Source organism: Marmota flaviventris, chromosome 7, assembly GCF_047511675.1.
Source record: "Marmota flaviventris isolate mMarFla1 chromosome 7, mMarFla1.hap1, whole genome shotgun sequence".
Lineage (NCBI taxonomy): Eukaryota > Metazoa > Chordata > Mammalia > Rodentia > Sciuridae > Marmota > Marmota flaviventris.
This window is the reverse complement of record NC_092504.1, coordinates 108102105-108113663: the sequence shown is the minus strand read 5'-3', so window position 1 is coordinate 108113663 and position 11559 is coordinate 108102105. Positions and strand designations below refer to the sequence as shown.

The 11559-nt window shown below is 40.2% G+C and overlaps 1 protein-coding gene across 10 annotated transcripts in view; it reads left to right on the top strand.

The window, feature by feature from the left end:
- The first annotated feature begins 455 nt into the window (after positions 1–455).
- LOC114085438 (broad substrate specificity ATP-binding cassette transporter ABCG2-like) overlaps positions 456–11559 on the top strand; it is a 111761-nt gene continuing 100657 nt past the window's right edge. For 8 of the 10 annotated variants that reach the window (XR_011708018.1, XR_011708016.1, XR_011708017.1 and 5 more), the window contains exon 1: positions 456–645. The gene's annotated coding sequence lies outside the window, so the exon portion shown is untranslated. Of the gene's footprint in view, positions 646–10728; positions 10746–11559 lie in introns of those variants that run through there. The other 2 variants (XM_027926573.3, XM_071614557.1) reach the window with 2 other exon arrangements.

The following is an 11559-nucleotide window of genomic DNA, read 5'->3' as shown; positions in this document are numbered from 1 at the left end:
CCCCTGGATTTGGAATCAGATGATTTGGCTCAGAGTTTGTTTACCCCAACCTGAATATCTGCCTCTGGGGTTCATGATTGTGGTTCTTGGTGTCTTGGGATACTGGACAGCTATTAACTCTCCTAAGATTGAATTCTGTTTTCTAGAAAAAGAGCATAATAATAACGACAGCTTTTGTGAAGCCCAATAATAGAAAAGTATGTTAAGACTGCTGCACACTATAAAATGCCATGGAAATGTGACAGTTACAGTTATGTCTCTTCTTCATTCAGTCCATCACCCCCCACCCCACCCCCATGGCTGCTTCTGTGTGAATCACAGATCAATAGGTCCACCTCCTGTTCACTTTTCTTATCTGTAAAAAAAAAAAAAAAAAAAAAACAGTGTTTTTGATTTGTCCCTGCGTGCTCTCTGTGACTGGGTTCTCAGTTCCTGGTGTTTATTGTGATCGTCCTTGGCTGCATTCGTCTTCTTCCTTCCGCCAGCCCAGACTGGGTAAAAGGTTGGGGAGCAGACCCGTCGGGGAGACGCTTCCAGCGCCCTGATCACGCACATTGGAGCCCCGCTCAGGGAAGCCTGGTCCGTTGGACCCAGCTCACAGTCCCCAGCCCTAAGCGCAGCCTCCCTGTGCAGGAGCCGCCCGCGGTGAGTGCTGGGGGTAGATGGGACGTGTATGTGTGTGAGTGTGTGTGTGTGTGTGTGTGTGTGTGTGTGTGTGTGGTCGTCCTGGTCCCAGGAAGGCTCTGCCTCAGCTGCAGCTGTGTCCTGGGTCAGCAAACCGCATCCCCAGAGCACAGGAGGGAAGGGGAAACTGTCAGCCCTCTCCCCTGGGTAGGCATGAGACCTGAGACCGAGACCGAAAGTGAATGCATCCAGCGCCCAAACCTAGGGAAACTGTATTGAAGCCTCTGCTAGAGCCAAAACGGAGAGACAGCTCTGACCAACAGTGCTAGGCTGGCTCTTGGATCAGCAGCAACAACAAAAAGGGTAATGATTTTATTCATGTGTCAGGGTTGCAGGGGTGGGCTTTATAGAGTCTAAAAATTCTCCCTTATTTTGGGCACAGTTTCAAAAGGTGTTTTCATTTGCACACACTGTGGCCTTGGGGCGGGAGCTTTTGCAGTCCTCTTTATTGGACTCACTAATGTATAAACGTCCTTGCCCAGGGTAAGAGTGAGCTGCTGTCTCTGCTAAAACAAGATAGGTGCGGGTGGAAGAAAGCATGAATCTCTGGAGTATCACGTTAAAGATCCCAGGAATTTGCCTTTAGCCAGGTATTTGTGGGATGTCCCAACAGTTTTAATACTGAAAGCTCAGTTCTTGTCTCTGTTGCCAATCCAATAATGAGGAAAGAGTTTTGAGAAAAAGGTAAAAGTTGTATTGATCTGCTAGCAATGGAGAAACAGGGACTACTGTCCCAGAGGCTGGGATTCTCCCTGCCAGGGGTAAAACCAGGCTTTTAAAAGAGAAACAAGGATAGGGCAGAGGGGTGGGAGGGGAAGGGATGGGGCACGGGGTTATTAATGATGGTGGGATGTGATGATCATTATTATCCAAAGTACAGTTATGCAGACACGAATTGGTGTGAATATACTATGTATACAACCAGAGATATAAAAAATTGTGCTCTATATGTGTAATAAGAATTGGAATGCATTCTTCTGTCATATATAAATTTTAAAAAGAAAACTTAAAAAACTTTTTTTTAGTAGAACTTTACAGCAAGGAAAAAATCACCCCTAAAAAGTTCATGACTTAACTTCTACGACATCCACAAGTGAGGGTATGCAGGATGTTACCTGCCAAAGAGGACTCCTCTGAGGATGGACATTCTCAGGACTGGAAGAGACTATGTCACATATACTTATGACCACTCGACCAGTGTTTACACACTCTAAGTCTCTTATTTCACACACACACACACACACACACACACACACACAGAAATATATAATAATGAGAGGTATTAGAATCTGCTAGTGAAAGATGGGCTAAAAGTACAGGAAAATATAAGAACGTAAGTCAAACTTGTACATAAGTTGTGATGGAAAAGGAAAGCATATTTTAAAAAAAGAAGAACAAGGGCTGGGATCCAAATATTAACAAATATTAAAATGAGTGATCAGTGCAGTCCTCAAGATAGTTATTGCTCCAGTTCCCATTTTTACAGTTTATTCATGTTTTTACTTCTCATTTTTACTGTTTATTCACATGGGAAGTGATATTTCTTTAGTCAGAGAAGGACATGATAGCTTATTAGGGTATTGGAACAGTCTTAGTCTCCTTTTCTATACTTTTAGGAAAGGGGGATGGAGAAGAAGAAGTAAGGAAAGAAATACATGTCTGTTTTAAAACAACCCACCTGAGGTTGGGCAGCAAAGTTTGTTCTCAAAGCATAAAATGGAATCCTGTTACATTTCCCTATTGTCAATTTTTATCCTCCATTTCTATGGAAAATGGGTGACAACATCTCCTAGCTATTTCCTGCTGAAAATAGATGATAAAGGGGATCCTCAGAATGGAAGTCTTTTTGCCTATTATTGTCATTTTTCCTTCTGGGCTTTTACAAGAAGGGATGCAGCCCTGTTTCTACCCTTGGTGGGGACCTAAATGAAGCATACTCACATAGAATAGTTAATATTTGTCTGATATGTTGTACATAGTGTTCTAATCTAGTTTTCTTCTTCAATAGCCATGTTTGCCCTTCTTCCTTTGGGGTTCCAGGATGGATCTCCCATACAGTATTTGATAGGGGCTCATTTTAAGTCTGCTTATGGGGACCACTCTAGTCGAAGGGAATAATTGGTAATACCTTATCCCACTGCAAATGAGTCCTTGATGTAATTTAAGGTCTTTAAGGTCTGATTCATCTTTTCCATTTTTCCTGTAGATTGGGGTCTTCAGGATACAAGCAGCTTCTATTGGATATCCTATGTTTTGCTCACTTATTGTATTACTTTGTAATGGAAGATAGTCTTTTGTCAGTCTGTACCCAGGAGAGGAATCCATGTCTGGGGCTGGCTCATTTAAGATGGCTTTTGTAATTTCCTTAGCTTTTCTTTTGCTAGTAGGATAAGCCTCAACCCACCCTGAGAAGATGTCTACCAGTATCAGCAAATAGCTCAAGTTTCCCATGGCATGGGACATTTGGGTTATATCTCTCTGCCAATCATCAAAAGCCTGCATTTCTACAGCATTCTGTGTCTTTTACAGTTGGCTACCTTTCACATTGTTTTGTGTGTATAGGACATAGTTTTGAGTCATCTGTGAATAGTCTGTTGGAAGCATGGCCTTTGCATGTTTGACAAGGCAACCCTCCCATAGAGAGTTCTTGTTGGTGTTTTACCAAAGGCAAGACCAGTGCTTCAGGCAAGAGAATGAGCCCATGGGAAATCTGTTTTCACTTTGTACTGTTATCCCGGAAGTCAGAACTCCACTCTATGGCCCATTTCTCATCTTTGTCAGTATAATGAGGTTTGTATTGGTCTAATTCAAGCTATGGTATTAGGGTCTTGTAAACATTTTTTCTTTTTTGGTATGGTCCTTTTGGCTACCCTATCAGCAGCCTAATTTTCCCTGGCCACATAAGTATCTGTCTTCTTATGACTAGGACAGTGTATGATTGTCAACTCCCCTGGTTCGGCCACAACCTAGATCCATGTCAATATTTTAAGGTATTTGTTTTCAAAGGGGACGAACCCTCTTTCTTTCCAAAGAGCTTCATGTGCATGTACTATCCTGAAAATATTTTGAGTTAGCATAAATGTTTACCTTTTTCCCTTTGTACAATCCAAGAGCTCTTATCAGAGCAGTTAGGCTATATGGGTTGATATTTCCAGAGGCAGTCTTGGATTCCACCTTGTATCCAGTTATCTGTTGGCTATTATACACAAAGTTGATCCTGTCAGTGAAAAAGTTCCAGTCTGTCCAGCTCTTGATAGGCTAGTCACCAGGATTTGGTGAGGATCAGGAGGCTAAGGCAGAAAGATTGCGAGTTTAAAGCCAACCTCAGCAAAAGCGAGGCACTAAACAACTCAATGAGACCCTGTCTCTACATAAAATAGGGCTGGGAATGTGGTTCAGTGATCAAATACCCCTGAGATCAATCCCCAGTACCCACCCAAAAATCTGACTCTTTTCAGTGGACTTCTTATATTCACACAAGGCAAGGTGGTCTAGTAAAAGAACCATAGCGTTAGAAAGGCAGTGTTCACAGTCAGGGTTGGCTATAAATAGGTCACCCACTTATGAAAGGATCTCTTGATCTAGCCATAACTCTCACAGGTCTTTTGCTGGACTCTCCTTATACAAAGTGTGAGAGTTTTGGGCTGGGGATGTGGCTCAAGCGGTAGCGTGCTTGCCTGGCATGTGTGCGGCCCAGGTTCGATCCTCAGCACCACATACAAACAAAGATGTTATGTCCATCAAAAAAAACTAAAAAATAAATATTAAAATTCTCTCTCTCTCTTAAAAAAAAACAAAAACAAAAAACAAAGTGTGAGAGTTTTTAAATCTCAGAGGTAGGATAGTCCAGCAACACTGTGTGGTTACTTTGGTTTTGGGGTCCTACCTCTCAAAAGCAAATGGTAATTGGGACTTGCTTTCCAGTGGAATGGAGAAGAATCCTCCTTATAAGTCCAGCACTGAACCAATCATAGTCACCTGGAATTACTGTCTGCAGGGTATAGGCATTTGGCACTGTGGGGTGAATGTTCTGGGCGTTATTACTTATAGCTTCCAAGTCTTATATACTTCAATACTCATCAGTGTGAGGTTTGTTAACAACCAGGATTAGAGTATTATAGGGGATCTGGCAAAGCTGATTCCTTGTTTAAAAAATTTGTCTTAGAAGAGGCTGGATCCTCTTAAAAGGAATATTGTTTCTTACTGTAACAGGTTACTCCCTCCATCTTGATCTGCCTTCCTGGGGTCCTGCTAGCCCATATGGCCTTACTCATTTTTTTAAACAAACCTTCAGCAAAGTGAGCTCAGTTTCTTTTCCTGGTTTGGTTGGCAAGTGAAAGCTGGAACTGGAGTGTGTTATTCAGTGGCACTTGCAAATGGAGTCACTGCTTTTTGGGTGAGGTTTTTGAGCATTTAATCTCCACAACAAATCTCCTTCCAGGAGAGGAATTGGACAGTCTAGCATGTGTAAAAATCTATGCCTCAAATTCTGTTCTCCCAGCTTTTATTCAAAGGGTTGGAGCAGTGGAGGCTGTTGAGTCTGAGTTGTCACTCCTATCATGGCCATAAAGAAGTATATATACTTCAGTTGAGTCCTTACTATTAACTGTATCAGGGCTCCTATGGGGCCCTTTGGCTCATCTCACAGCCATTGTCTTTTGCCCTCTGGTTAGTGCCAGCCTTCTCAGTGCCCAGGCTCATTTCCAAGATTGCCTGATCACTTTTCTTAACCAAGAATTGCAAAGCCTAATGAAAAACACTGAAATTTTTGATCTCTAACTTCCATTTTATTCTCCTGTTTTTAAAAATGCACATACTGCTGATCTCCCCGTGCACTTATGCCAAAGGGTGCATCATTGCAAGAACTGCTTTGCCTCAGCATAGCCAAATGGGATGTCCTGTCCAATTTTAAAAGGAAAGTCATTTTTGTCCTTGGGTTATAATCTAGCAGTGTCAAGAGGAGGGGACTTACTGCTGTCGAGTCCTTTTCAAAGTGTGGGCCTTCCCTGTGTGCAAAGAAGGGCACAGAAATTGGAACCAGTGCCAGACCAGACAGCACAGGATTAAAATTAAGATAAAAAGTGTTTAAATAATTCTCAACTTTTTCTTCAGGTGTTTTTCTAGCCTAACACACTAGAAGTGATGACTTTTTTGGGCACCATTTACTTAGTTTCTGTCTGTTCAAACTTCTTAACTGCATAAATGCCAACACATAAAAAAATTCTTCCATTTATCTGTTCTCTGACATGCCAACCTCAATTGTGAGATTGTATAATTCAGAATATCATCCAATGGCCAGAATGTGTTACAGTGAATCACCATCTTTTTTTTCTTAATTATAGGCTTACAGCTATGCAGGACCCATTCACACAAGATCTACTGGCAGGGATTGATGCAGCATAGCTCATGTGTTGAAGGGCCAACAACAGATGAAAACAAAGCAAAACACATGCACACACACACACACACACACACACAGAGAGAGAGAGAGAGAGAGAGAGAGAGAGAGAGAGAGAGAGAGAGACACACACACAAAAAAAAAAAAAAAAAAAAAAAACTAGAGGGAATTCCCAAAACCAAGACTGACTGACATATGGAGTTACAGAGACCGGGTGGGGGAAAATCTCTAGGTTCTGTAATTCTACTTAATCATGATTCCTAAACCAGTGGTGCCACAAATATTTCCACAAGGAAGAACCATATGTTCCTATGAAGGGAAATCATATGTTCCCATGAAGGGGAACTAGATGTGTGGAATCGAGTGTCTCAGCATGCACACTTGAAACTTGGCCAAGTTATTGACTTTATTATATTTAGTTTTCTTTTTCTCGAAGTATACCAAATAGTGGAGTGAGTCATACACACTCAGGGAGGAAAAAGCAGGAGTTTTCTTAAGCAAAGGGAGCCTCAGCAGAAATATACCTAAGTCATTTCTAATTTTTGCAGAATAGCACCTCTCTCAAAATGGTCTGACTTGGGCAAACTCACCCCATCTCCAATGTCTCAAGTGGTTGGCTGTCAACAAGTTCATCAGCCACCCTATATCTTCAATATGGAAAGGGGATTTCTTGTAGTGCCAGACCTGTCCAGGGAGGCTGGAGTGGGGGCTACTCTTGGGCCCACTTTGGGGACCAATTTGATACCAAAATCTTGGTTTTTTTTCTCCATTGCCAATCCAATAATGAGGACAAAGTTATGAGGAAAAAGTAAAAAGGGTTTTTCTTTTCTTTTTTCCTTTAATTTATTTATTTATTTATTTATTTTGGTATTAGAGAGTGAACCCAGGGCACTTAACTACTGAACAATATCCCCATCACTCCCTGCCCCTTTGTGTATTTTATTTAGAAACAGTGTCTCACTGAATTGCTTAGGACCTCACTAAGTTGCTGGGGCTGGCTTTGAACTCGAAATCCTCCTGCCTCAGGCTCCCAAGCCACTGAGATTATAGGTATGTGCCACTGTGCCTGGCTAGTAAAATGTTTTATTGATTTTCGAGCAAAGGGGAAATAGGAGACTACTGTGATTCTCCCTGTCTGTGATTCAGAACTGGGATCTAAATGTTATCTGTAGATATAATTAATTAGTGTCTATAAGGAGTCCTTGATGGAGTCATTGCTCCAGTTCCCAGGTTTAGAGTTTCCTTATTCATGTGGGAAGTTGTATTTTTTGGAGCAGTGAAGGACATGATAACCTGGGATGGGAAGATAATGTTAGTCATTTTCCTCCTGCTATTAAGAACGGAGAGAAGGGGAAGAAACAGAAACAGAAAATAAAAGGGGAAAAAAAAAACAAACAATGTCAGTTTTAAAATAAACCACCTGGTTTGCACTCAAAGCACAAAGTAGACATTATTACAATTTCATTCATTATGTAGTTTATCCATGGAGATATGGTGACAGCATCTTTTGTTTGCTTGTTGTTATTGTAGTTGTAATACTGGGGATTGAACCCAGAGCCTCCTATGTGCTAGGTAAGCACTCTAATACTGATCTATATTCTCAGTCCTGCCTCTAGATTTTGAGATCATGATTGTTTGAAAGTGTGAGAGAGTAGCAAAGAACACATATCATATACCATATTCTTAATGGATGACAGGTTAAAGTTAAGGTCCTAGAAATGTGTCTGGCTTTTTTTTTGTGTGTGTGTGTGTGTGTGTGTGTGGATAAGATTGACTGTTTAACTTTTCTTCTCAGAGATTTTACTCCCTTTATCTTAAGGAGTGCGATGTTTTGATGGGGGTCCCTAATCGCCTCAAGGACCTTTGGGAAGGAGGCAGCCTGGAAAGAAGCCAGGAGCACTTGGGCAAAGTGCTTATGTTCCACAGCCCAGAAATTTGAGGTCATTATTGAGTGAAAACTGCTGCTTTGTGGGGTATTTGGACGATTCACCTGGCTCCTCTCAACCTTTATATCAAGAACTATTAATACTGTGTCTCAGAGCACATGCACCCAAGACTGGAGCCTTGGTCACTGAGCTTTGAATAAAGTGAGTGAGGAAATTTGTGTGGCAGGAAAATTGTGTGGTACTGTGGTACATTTTATTAGAAAATAGCACACTCCTCAAGTGAGATGACTAAATTTTTGTTATTGGAGTCCTAGTCCAGATAATTGACTATGTGGGTCCTAACAAATCAGGTCTGGGTACTTGGCCCATAAACCAAAGGAAAAGAATAATGGTGCAAAGCAGGAAAGGAACTTTAATTAGTACCACTAGATGTGTTTAGCCATATCTTTGGGTCTGCTGACATGGGTTTCTAGATTATATAGAAGAAGGTAACCAGAAATATGCATCATCTAGTAATCTTAGTTAAACTGAGTAAATTGATTATTATCTCCGGGTTGGTGGACTGGCCTTGTCTAAGATAAGAAAGTTGCCCTTGTCTAGGGGCTAGTTTCCACTCATAAGAGGTTTATTGATCAGATCTCTTGTTCCCTAAATCCAAGGTGACTGACTCAGAGCAAAATACACAGGTTACAAATATAGACAGAGATTCCAAGTTGTTGTTGTTGTTGTTTTAAAAATCCTGCTTTTATTTGCCTATTGCACATTTGTGGGCCTAAGGGAAGAGTCTAAGTCCTCGTTACATTTATCAGCCATGGTAGTTTCATTTGAAAAAGAGTATGAAACACCAACTGATAATTCAGAGTAGTTTCTTCAGAAAATGAAGTGGTGGTGCATCTGATTCCAGGTATTATAGTGGTTATGGGCAGGCTTGTTAAGATAAACCTGGTGCTGTCTCCAAATATGTGAACATAAACATAGAGTTGATATGGGACGGATGAAAACTTACTAAATATGAAATTACTGTAAGTGGAGGATGAGCTTGTTAATATTACTATTTAAAAGGCATTGACAAATATCACCAGCTAGCCAGGCTGGCAACCTATGCTGGGTTCACAAAATCTGGCTACATCATCAATAACTGAGAAAACAGCAAAGAAAGCATGCAAGCACACAGAAATACCTTTTCAAAGTCCAGACGGCTCTTGATCTTAGGGGTCTGTGGGAAAAAGACAGCTTACACCTGGATTCTTTATTTTTTATGGAAGGGGTGCGGTGCACACAAAGGGAGGTTCCATGGAGTGTTCATACCAAAGGGGTCAGGTTCAGGAAGTTGAATCTACCTTCATGATGTCCTGTGGTCAGTAGCTTGATTGACATCTTGGCAAGTCACGCTTATCTCAGGTGCTGTGTGGAAACAGAACGAGAGGAAACTGCACACGTGTGTTGCATGGCCCAAAGAGCACGCAACACCAGGTCAGTCCTCCCATATGTTCAAATGAACATAGCTCACAAACACAGCCCATGGCTGACTCACGACAGACAAACATATTTTATTTCTTGTTTCTAGGATGTAATATTTGTCCACAAGCTTGGTTGGTTTGCTAAAAAGGTCTGCAGCTCCCTTGTGTAATTTTAATGTCAATGGGTGAACTTTAATAATAACTTTAAAAATTAACCACTTGTTAAAATACGGGTTAAAAATAATATTGAGAATGTTCAAATAATACAAAAAGATATTATATACCAAAAATTAATTTGCAATTCTTATTAATTAAAAATATTTATATCTATAACATTGCCCAATTTTCTTTTCTTATATGATTGTAGAAATGTGAATGCTCACTTATTTTTTTCAGAAAATCATACAGATTGTACTATAAATGTTCATTGAGTGTCTAAAGTCAGGACCCTGGACTTTATGCACTAGTTCCTTTAGGAAACACATTCTTTTACATAAGATTTATTACAATATACACACATGCAAAATCTATTTCAGCATTTATATCTCATGAAGCACCCATGAAACATTTGGAGTGAGCTGAAATATGATGTCAAAATAAAATACAACCTAGAGTGGAAAGATGTCATGAGGGAGCACATTGGAATGGACACGGGCAGACACAAGGCCCTTTTGCACTTAAGTTTCATCCTGGAGGTCATAATAAAAGGTAATGATCAGTTACACTATTTAGTTACAATAAAGGGGAAGCATGCTGACTCTTTAGAGCAGCTTCCCCTGGCATTTACTTTTGAGGGAAATATCTTTTGTAAGTATCACACAGGGAGGCAGAGGAGACTGAGAAATGGCCATAGAGAGCACCCTCAGTGTGATCCATAATGCTTGCAATAGCACATGTTCTATGTGCACTTCCTAGGGAGGATTGTTGTAGTTGTAGTTTTCCTTGTTCTACATCTTATGGATGCACATGAATGCTAAGACTCAGTGGCCCCATGTCCTTCTATTTTATGGCTGGGTCTTATTTGGGACAAACCTAGATTTTATGGAGGGCTAGATGGACTTTATGCTTTTAAATATTTTGTAAATATTTTCATCAAGATTTTTAATGCATATTTTTAAATGACACATACTAATTGAACATCTATCCTATGTTTGGTGTGGCATTGCAATGAAAGTTTGCAATGTGTAATGATAAGGTCTGGGTATCTTGCATATCTGGCAACTCAGACATTTTGTCTTCCATTTTTTATAGGAGTTTGGCAGTTCATAGCTACAGCCTGTATCAAGTGAGCTGATTTATACTGTATTTCTTTCTAAGGTAAAGTGATTAAAATATTTTGGTGAAAATTAAAGAGTCCAAAGGAATGTAGCACCCTTTCTATATCTATAGGTGGCATAGGCCTTGAGGAAACTGAAATTTGTCTTTTAGGGGGAAAAAAATCCATGTCAGCACACCTCAAGATGGGAAGCAAAAATTAATAATCTAGATGATTTGGCTGAATATATTCTTTTTCAATGATGCTTTATTGAGATAAAATTTATGCACCCAAAGATCCCACCCTCTGGTACACCTTGCTTGTAACTTAAGGTAGAGAAGAGAATAGATAGGAAAGTCAGAGGGAACAATAGAATACTGAGAAGGAAGAAGAAAACATCTCTCTTTACCTCAAAAAAAGTTGATAAAAACTAAAAATAAGATCTTTGAGACCTTATAATTTTTACTGTGTAAAAACATATTCTACAAGCATTCTCAAGCTTGCACTAAGTTTACAGAAAGGCATATTAGTGCCACATGTATAGATGAGGAAGTTGAGAGTTCCCAATATCATTCAAAGCTGAGGCAGAGTAGAAACTGCAAAAAATAAATGAATGGATGGATGAATGAATCAAAAACTGGTCCAAATTTTATAAGTAAAATAGAAATGCCATATCTGTAGATGAGAAAGTTCATTTTATTTATCTGGAGCTACAAAACAGTCATTGTGTATTGATTTCAGGAAGCTAGAAATATGCCTTCCTCCAGGGAGATGTGCTCCATGTGCCTCACTGAATGCCACCTGAGGAAGCAGAGGCTCTCTCTGAGCAGTTGTCTCCCAGGGTCATATGTGCCTAGCATTGATTTCTGGTTCTGG